Here is a 10,621-nt window from a genome sequence, read left to right on the forward strand (position 1 = left end):
TGCTGTGCATGTCTCTGATTTCTCTACTGCTCTGCATACAACATTAATGTCATTTATTACAAGATTGACTGAAATGTCAATATAGAAATGTGTACATGTATGTGTAGAGAAATTGAAGAAGAGCGCGGAACTTACAGAATCAGAAGTCAGAGCAGAGAGAATGAAGATAGAAGAAATAGAAGAGAGAGACACAGAACTGAATGAATAACAGAAGCTACTCAGAGTCAAATGCTTATAATCTGATATACACACAACCTTCTCTGCAGAGAAGGGAGAGAAAGTGATGAGAGAAGCTTGAGAGCAGAAGAGAATAGTCTCAGTGATGTTATTATCTTTGATTAAAATGACCTCTGGCACTGAAGCAACTAAGAACTATTATTAGTGTATAAAACTGTAAAAGCAGAGATAACAATTACTGAATGAATACCTGCTGATCTTAGAATTGTACACACAATTACAACATGCATGAGACTCCTCAGCAAGAGAGAGAGAAACATGAGAGAATGCAGAAAGCAGAACACAGTATGTGAACAGCTCATTTTCATAATAATATCTCAGACAGAGTGTACAAGCCTCACACTCACAGATATAAAAGAGTATAATATTCATGTTTCTATTTCTGAAAACACAGATATCTTTTGCCTGCATCACAAAGTCAGACAACAGATGTCAGAGAATAAACTGATACAGATCTATCATTCTGAAGAAATTCATCAGAGTGAATATTCTTATAATATTGAACTTTACAGTTGTGAAAAGCTTCTTGATGTCTGTGAATATCATAACTTCATGTATAGTAAAATTCATAACAATTTTCTCTAAGAACAGAAAAATCAGTATCAGAAAGAAAAAAAAAATGAAAAAGAAAAAGACTTATAATCTTGACACTGTTGAAGAGAGAAGTGATTCTCTGATATAAATAAATAATTACTTCATCATAAATATTTAAAATAAACATAATAATCAGTGTCTGTGATCAAGCTTCAGATAGTCATGTTATACACTGTCTTCATACAATAAATTATTCTAGGAATTGATAAGAAGAGTGAGAGTGTATGTGCTGAAAAATGTGATTCATCAAGTCTATACAACATCTTCTTAAAACAGGGAGAGCTGGTAACAAAAGCAGAGATGGTAAAACCAGAAGTAGCAGAAGTGAGAGTCATGAGAACAGAGGTAGCAGGAGTGGGAGAACCAGACACAGAAACAGATGTAGAAGATTAAGAGAGAGTAGCAGAGAAAGAAACAGAAAGAGCAGAGAGAGATGCAGAAGATCTGATTATATATAATATAAACAATTTCTTCATTATCACATTCTTCAAGTTCTCAATCAATGATTCAACATCAGGTTCACTATCATCAGCAGACATGAATCTGTCAATATGTGAAGATTCTATGTAAATAAAAACAAACATATCAGCATCTGTGTTCATATAAAATCATGTCAGAAAACATGATTAGAAACCTGCTGAAGAAAACAGTCAGAGATATATAAGAAGATGAAGAAGATGTATTATTTATAATAATACATTCTGATGATTGTTAGAAGATAAACAAGTTCTGATCATGTTTCACAATGCATTATACTTACTGCTAATGAACTGTCTGATATGAGTACTACAATAATACTTATTATGAGAACAGAGAGTCATTATCAGAAATGTGTATAATGTGATAGATGAACAGATAGAAAGAGATGAACAGAAGAAGAGATAGAAATCTTGAATAAGATAGTAACATTCAATGATGATAATAATGAAGAAGATAATTGAAGAATGAAAAAAGTTAGTGAATGAGTGATGTAATATAGTGAAAGTTTCTTTATAAGAATGTATACAGAACACTAGCTAAATCAGAAATAGATCACACAATTGTGAAACACTAGTGATGAGCTAATTCACATGAAGCTAGAGTGTACAACATAGTCACGTGAGCATGACTGAATCTGGTGGGGGAGAATGTGATTCAGAAGAACATACAATCATCGGATAATAACGCGGCCGCTTCTGAACTACTAGCGTACATGTATGAGTGTAAAAGGGGCCATAGCGGCCGCTAATTAATTTAGCGTACGATATTACAATATATAAGAAGCCGGCGTACGCTTGTAATTGTACGCTGGCTTAAGCAATCTTTGAATCACACCTTCAGAGTGTGATAATTCCACCTACAAAGTGATTTGTAGTTATCATGCCAGAGTGGTTCTAGAACACCTCAAAAGATAGCATATAAAGAGTGATAAGTGAAAGAGCATTCAATTGATACTGCTTTGCTTGTTAAGGGAAAACTTCACACTCAGATGAATACTACATATGCAAACAGATGAGATGTGAGAAAAGAAATGAAAGTGATGAACTAGATTCAAAGAAAACTGCTCTTCACTCAAAAGAATAAAAAGAGAGGGGTTGACCATCACTAGAGTTATATAATGATAATAAAAATCATATAACAATATAATAATGTAGTGATATAATAATACAGTAATATAATAATAGATATTATACAATCAATGAGAAATCACTGAAATGAATATCTCTTCTAGTTAATACAAACAACACTCTTCTCTGCTACCTGAACTGAAAGATATGCAGAATCTCTTAGAGAGTTTACTTAAAGCAGTAAGAAAAGTAACTAAGACTGCTGAACTGAAATCAAAGCTCTGTATATATACAAGAATTCTAAACAAGATCAAGGTCTTATATACATAGTGACAGACTGAGACAGAAGTTAAATAATAATTAACATTCACTATGAATCAAGCATTCACTATAAAGAGCTTTGCTGATGCAATTATTATCATTAATAAGAATAGAGAAAATCAGATCTTAGATCTATAGCAGAAGATTAAATATTTATATAGATAGATAACTACACTGAATCTGAAGATCTTATTATGATTATTCACAATCTCTTCAGAAGTGTACACATCATTGAAGACTGCTGCATAGAATGAGAATCTGAGTATGAAATATATTAAGTCAGAAGATCTGCTGAAGTTACTAAGCTTTAATAATAACTGAAAAAATAATGCTGCAATCAGCTGACTAAGTCAGATATAATTATATTATCAGATTAAATGTGAACTTATAAACAGATAGTTAACAGAATTTCAATAAGTCTTAAGATCTGTTATATTTCTACATGAAAAAGCAAAGTTATTATAAATAACTGATAAAAAGATGAATCTTACAGACTCAGAGTGATATTCATTGTTATAAATATGAAATGAGTTTTTCAAATGAATCTTGTATAACTTTGAGAAAGTGAATATATAAGATAAGTGTTATAAACACTTCACTGAGTGTAAATAAGTGAGTGATCTTATATTATACTTCACACACTTCAGCTTATACTATCTTATATTAAATGAAGAGCTTTCAATATCTTTCTATTTACAGATCTTCATTCATAATCTTATATCTGAGTTAAGAGTGAAATAAAAATACTTAATCTCATAGTCAGACACAGTGAAGAAAACATATAATATTCTTATTATACAGAAACAAGTGAGCTGATTGTAACAGAAAATACTGTAATTGAGTATATCTCAGTGAAGAATAAGTAATCAGACTTCTATAATATAAGCTATACATCTGAATATAATGAATCTAGATCTGAATGTTATTACTAAAGTATCAAATTTTCTGAAAAAGAGATTCTCTGAGTGAAAATCTTGATATTATGAGTATTAAGCTTGCTTTAACTGTGAATGTCAAAATCATGATGTAAAAGATTGCACTCAGTGTACACAGTTAAGAGAAGTAAGAGAGTTAAAAAACTAGTAGAATCAGTGAGCTTAAAGATACTCACTGATATTCTATGAAAAGTCTTCAAAGTGAAAGAGATGTCTGTATTAGATGACTCTTTAAATTCTGTGAATATTAAGAGAAAGCAGGCTTCTGACTGAGATGCAGATGAGAATGAAGTGAATACTTATCTCAATATCTTAAGACCTGAAATATTAATGTATAGAGAGCACTTGAGTAAGAATTGAGAGATAACTGCAAAAGTGTTAACAGACACAGAAGTATCTATACAATATATTGATAATTATATAATCTGAAGATTGAAAGAGATCTGCTGAGTGAAGAATCTCTGATATATAAGATTATCTGATAACTAATATTTAATATTATCTGTAAGAGTAAGAGTTCTCTTGCACTTCAGAGAATAATCTTGCTATATTTAAGTGTGAGAGCTGCAGAACATGAAATACAATCTTATTCTCAGACTCAATTAATTTCAAAGATTCAATTCACAGATTCAATAATGTACATATCATATACAGTTAATTAATAGAAAGAAAACAGTTCATACAATTCTATCAACTGATATGAGAAGAACATTTCATATCTCTGATATAAAAGAGTTAAATCTGCTTACACATTAACAAGTAAAGAGAATGATTTATAAGACCTCATCTGAAAGCATTCTGTATGTTATACAGAATCTGAAAGTGAAGAAAATCAAGATAAAAGATATATAAGAGAATAAGTGTATGAAGAAGCTTCTGAAGAAGTATGAGAAGGTCTTCTGAACAGATCTTTCACTGAAATTGCTGCTGAAATAAGGATTCATACATGAGATTAATATAGAGGATGCAAAACCAGTCAATCAGAATGTATACTCTCTGTCACAAACACATCTCAAAGAATAGAAGTATCAGATCACAGACCTTCTAAAACATAGTCTCATACAATTCTTATCAAGCACATGAGGCTTTCCAGTTCTATTCATGAAAAAGATGAGTGAGAAGTGACAGATGTGTATTGATTATCAAGCACTCAATAAGCTTATAATCAAGAATGAATATTCACTGTCACAGATTCAACAACAGTTGAATACAGTTGAAAATGTCTGATATCTATTGAAGATTAATCTTCTCTCAGAATACTGATAGATCTGTATAGACAAACTGTCAGTTCTGTGAATCATGTTTAATACATAAATGAGAGAAGTTTGAATTCCTGATAATATTATTCAGTCTCACAAATGTACTCATCATCTTTTAAATAATGATGAATACAATTCTTCATAAACAGAATGAAACCTCATATCTTGTATATCTCAATGATATTCTAGTCTTTTCAAACTCATACAATGAACATCTGAAGCATCTTAATGAAGTGCTTATAACTCTGACAGAGTATAAGCTCTATATTAAATCAATCAAGTGTGTGTTTGAAATGAAAGAGTTGAAGTTCATAGAATATGTAGTGAGTGATAACTATATACATCTTATTCTGAAGAAATTGAATGTTATAGCAAATTGACTGCAGCTGAGAAATGTATATTATATATAACAGTTTCTTAAGTTGATCTCATACTACTACAGATTCATCAAGGATTTTGCACAAATATCTACATCACTCTCAGATCTCTTAAGAGAAACAGATGCAAATCTGTAAAAGAAGAAGTTTTATTCAATCATCTGAAATGTCACATGTGAAGAGGATTTTCTCACACTGAGAAAACATGTAATAACATTCTCAGTGCTTATTCAATCAGATTATGATAAATCTTTCTATATTGAGACAGATATATCTGAATAAGCTATCAGAGACACTCTTCTATAGATGAGTAAGAACAGCAAGCTGCATCTGATAATACACAATGATAGAAAACTATCAGACACTGAGCTCAATTACTCAGTGTATGAAAAGAAATTACTAGTGATCAAGCATACACTGATGTTGTGAAATAGATATATTGACAACAGATATATAACAATGATGATCACAGATCATGAAAGTCTCATCTATCTATAATCAATGATAAAACCTTTCAAACACTTAGCACATTGAATCTCAGAGTTTCAAGTGTATAATCTTCATATTAAATACTGAAAGAAATCAGATACTGTAACATCTGATACAATCAGTCATAGATCTGATTTCATGAGTAAGAGTTCTGTGAATCAGATATAAGAAATATTCATGTTAAATACACTGAGAGAATGCAAGAAATCAGAATGAGTGAATATTATAATCTCTCACTTAAAGAATGACAAGATGTCAGATAACAAGTGTCTTATAAAAGTAGTAGAAAAGATGCTTTCAAACTTTAAGCTGAGAAAATTGAAAAATGACATTATACTTTACTGTGATCTAGAATATGCAGAAGCTCTCTATCTAGAATCTTCATTTAAATACAACTTGATAGCTTATATATACAAGAAATTCAGTCACTTAGAAAGCTCTGAACTCATAAGTGTACTCAAATCAAGAGCATACTAGTCAAGCATAACTGAGAACATTCAGACATACACTTACAAGTGCCTGAATTATCAGGTTATAAAAGAATCTAAGAAAGAATTAGAATGTGAGAAAGCACAACATCAGATGAAGTATATGATATAATTATTCAAATAATGAAGAGTGAATCTCATAGATATATTACTGTGAACATCAAATGAAAATTGATGAATAATCACTGCTATTGATTATGCTACTGGCTGATCAGTCATGAAAGCAGTTTCAGAGATGATAGAGAAGATGATAGTAAAGTTTCTACATAATAAGATCTATGTCAACTATGAAATATCATGTGAGATTCTAACTGATAACAGTGCAAATCTTATGAAAGAAGTAGTGAGGCATTTCATGAGCTAGTTACAGATAAGACATCATAAAACAATACTATATTATTCACAGATAAACAGAAAGATAAAACACTTAAATGAAATCTTGAACAATATGCTGATAAAATATCTAGTGAGCAAGCCTATGAGACTATGAGATGAATATCTCAGACAGATACTATTGATCACACAGATTTAACAGCATGCAGTCTTCAAGCATTCATCATTCTATCTGTTATATGAATTGCATCCGTGCATTCCGGAGAATGCTTTGAAAAAGGTGAGAAAGAGAGCAGTTGCAGACACAGCAGAAACAGCAGTTGCAGACACAGCAGAAACAGCAGTTACAAACACAGCAGTAGCAGTTGCAGATACAACAGTCACAAACACAGAATCAAGATTGAAAGAGATCAGTCACATACATGTAAAAGCTAATGAGTTACTTCTGAACTGAGCAATTCAATTGAAAAGAATACAAGACTCACTAGTTAAGAAATTGAGTCTCAAGATAAGAATATAAGTTCTCATATGCAATGAGAGTTCTGAGAAGTTTCAATCTAGATAATTTAAGTTATATAAAATACTTAAATCACATTCTCTGAGAATGTATGCATTGAAAGAATCAGAGAGACAGATTTTACACAACTTAATCAATGATTTATAACTTATGAAAGCAAAGATACAAGATCTGAGTGAATTATAATCATCTACAGCACTATCATCAGTATTAAAAAAGAAGAAGCTTATAATTAAAAAGTCTCACAAAGTAACAGAAATCATAGACACTTATAAATCAGATGATCTCACTTATTTGAATCTTTTCACAATTATAAGAAAAGAATGAGAAGAAAATAAGAAATCAGATAAATATCATACTTCAATAAGTGATGAGACTGTAGCTGATTGTATGATAACATGTCACAGACAGCAGATGCAATATAATAAAGAGTGATCTCAAAGTAGCAGACTTACACATAAGTCAGATCACAGAAGAAACAGAAATTCAGAGTTGAATTTAACTGTTTACATCAGTTTAATCACAGAGATTACAGAGAATGAACTATCTGAAACATTCACAGATACATGAGATCAAGCTATCTCAATCTCTGAGAACACTTAGAGATTGAGTTAGATTAGTTTCAATGAGCTGTTTACTGTAGTGATCTGAGCAGGTGAAGAGAGACAGTATAATATATAAGACAGAATTACAAAAGATGAAAGCTGCTGAATCTAGTCACTGAACACTGTATTATATAGAGGTTGTGTAAGAGTAGTGACTAGCAGATAAAGAAAAAGCATAAGAAAAGAGATAATAAATTAATCACTAATTATAAGAATCAGCTGTAAAAGACAAATGTTATTATACACATCTTATTCATTTTCATATATTACACATTTAATCTATTTCCAACATCATGCCACCTGAAAAATGTCAAAAACAAAGAAAATCTTAAAACTCAAGATTCATAAGAGATTTGAGAGCTGCAACTCACTCTTATAATAGTATTATACACATCTCTGATTTCTCTATCACTCTGTGTACAACATTAATGTCATTTATCACAAGATTGACTGAAATACTAATATAGAAATGTGTACGCGTACATGTAGAAAAATTGAAGAAAAGCACAGAACTTACAGAATCAGAAGTCAGAGCAGAAGAAGCAGAGACAGAAGAAATGAAAGAGAGAGATGCAGAACTGAATAAATGATAAGAGCTACTCAGAGTTAAATACTTATAATCTGATATGCACACAACCTTCTCTGCAGAGAAGAAAGAGAAAGTAATAGAAGAAGCTTGAGAGCAGAAGAGAGTAGTCTTAGTAGTATTATCATCTTCAATTAAAATGACCTCTGACACCAGAGTAACTAAGAACTATTATTAGTATACAAAACTGTAAAAAGCAGAGATAACAATTACTGAATAAACACTCACTGACCTTAGAATTGTATATACAATTTCAACACATACAAGGCTTCTCAGAAAGAGAGAGAGAGATATGAGAGAATGTAGAAAGTAGAACACAGTATATAAACAGCTCATTCTCATAATAACATTTCAGATAAGACATACAAGTCTCATACCTGCAGATGAAAAGAGTATAATATTCACATTTCTGTTCTTAAAAACACTGATATTCTTCACCTGCATCATGAAGTCAGACAATAAATATCAGAGAATAGATTAATACAGATTAATCATACTGAAGATATTCATTAGAGCAGATGTATCTGCAATATTAAATTTAATAGTTGTGAAAAGTTTCTTGATATCTGTGAATGTCATAACTTCATGTATAATAAAACTTATAACAATTTCCTCTAAGAATAGGAAAATCAGTATCAGAAAGAAAAGATAAAAAGAAAAAGACTTATAATCTCAATACTATTAAGAGAGAGAATGATTCTCTGAAATGAATGAATAATTATCTTATCATAAATATTTAAAATAAATATAATAATCAGTGTTCATGACTGAGCTTCAGATAGTTATATTATACATCATCTTCATATAATAAATCATTCTAGAAATTGATAAGAAGAGTGAGAGTATACACACTGAGAAATATGATTCACTGAGTCTACACAATATCTTCTTGAAACAGGAAGAGCTAGTAACAAAGGCAGTGACAGAAGCAGAAGTAGCAGGAGTAAGAATCACAGAAACAGAGATAGCAGAAGTGAGAGAATCAGACACAGAGATAAGTGTAGAAGATTGAGAGAGAGTAGCAGAGAAAGAAGTAGCAGAAGAAGCAGAAGAAAATGCAAGAGACTCAGTTATATATGATACAGATAATTTCTTCATTATCATATTCTTTAAGTTCTTAATCAATGATTCAATACTGAGTTCACTATTATTAGCAGATGCAGATCTGTCAACATATAAAGATTCTATATAAATAAAAACAACATATCAGTATCTGCATTTATATAAAATTATGTTAGAAAACATGATCAGAAACTCACTGAGAAGAAAACAGTTGAGAGTGTATAAGAAGATGAAGAAGATATACTATTTATAATAGTACATTCTGACAATTGTTAGAAGATAAACAAGTTCTGATCACATTTCATAATATATTACACTTACTGCTAATAAACTGTCTGATATGAGTACTACAAGAACACTTGTTATAAGAACAGAGAGTTATCATCAGAAATGTGTATAATATGATAGATAAACAGATGAAAAGAGTTGAGTAGAAGAAGAGATAGAAATCTTGAATGAGATGATAATATTCAATGATGATAATGATGAAGATGATGATTGAAGAATGAGAAAAGTTAGAGAATGAGTGATATAATATAGTGAAAGTTTCTTTGTGAGAATATATACAGAACACTAGTCAAATCAGAAATAGATCACACAATCACAAAACACTAGTGATGAGCTAATTCACATGAAGCTAGAATATATGATATAATCATATAAGTGTGACTGAATCTGATGAGGGAGGATGTGGTTTGAAAGAATGTATGACTGTCAGATAATAACGCGGCCGCTTTCAAACTACTAGTGTATGAATGTAAAGAGGGCCATAGCGGCCACTAATTAATTTAGCATACGATATTACAATATAAGAAGCCGGCGTACGCCTGTAATCATACGCTGGCTTAAGCAACCTTTGAATCACAAAAGAATGTACAACTGTCAGATAATAACACAGCCGCTTCTGAACTAGTGTATGAGTGTAAAGAGAGTCATAGCAGCCACTAATTAATTTAGTGTATGATATTACAATATATAAGAAGCCGGCGTACACCTGTAATCGTACGCTGGCTAAAGCAACCTTTGAATCACATCTTCTCACATAACAAGTATGCAACTTAAATCAGTTAATAAAGAGTGTAAAAAAGAATTAAGTATTAATAAAAGCTCTTCAGTCACTGAAAAAGTAATTCTTAAAAAAATGTGAAATTATAATAGAAAATAACTCTGCTTTTAATTCTTTGTAAGAATATTATATAAAACTCAGAGAAAAACATCTTACTTTTTCAAGAGAAGTAAAAAACTAATTCTAAAATTCTTTTTTTTTTGCA

Source organism: Blastomyces dermatitidis, assembly GCF_000003525.1.
Source record: "Blastomyces dermatitidis ER-3 genomic scaffold supercont1.13, whole genome shotgun sequence".
NCBI classification, from domain to species: Eukaryota; Fungi; Ascomycota; class Eurotiomycetes; order Onygenales; family Ajellomycetaceae; genus Blastomyces; species Blastomyces dermatitidis.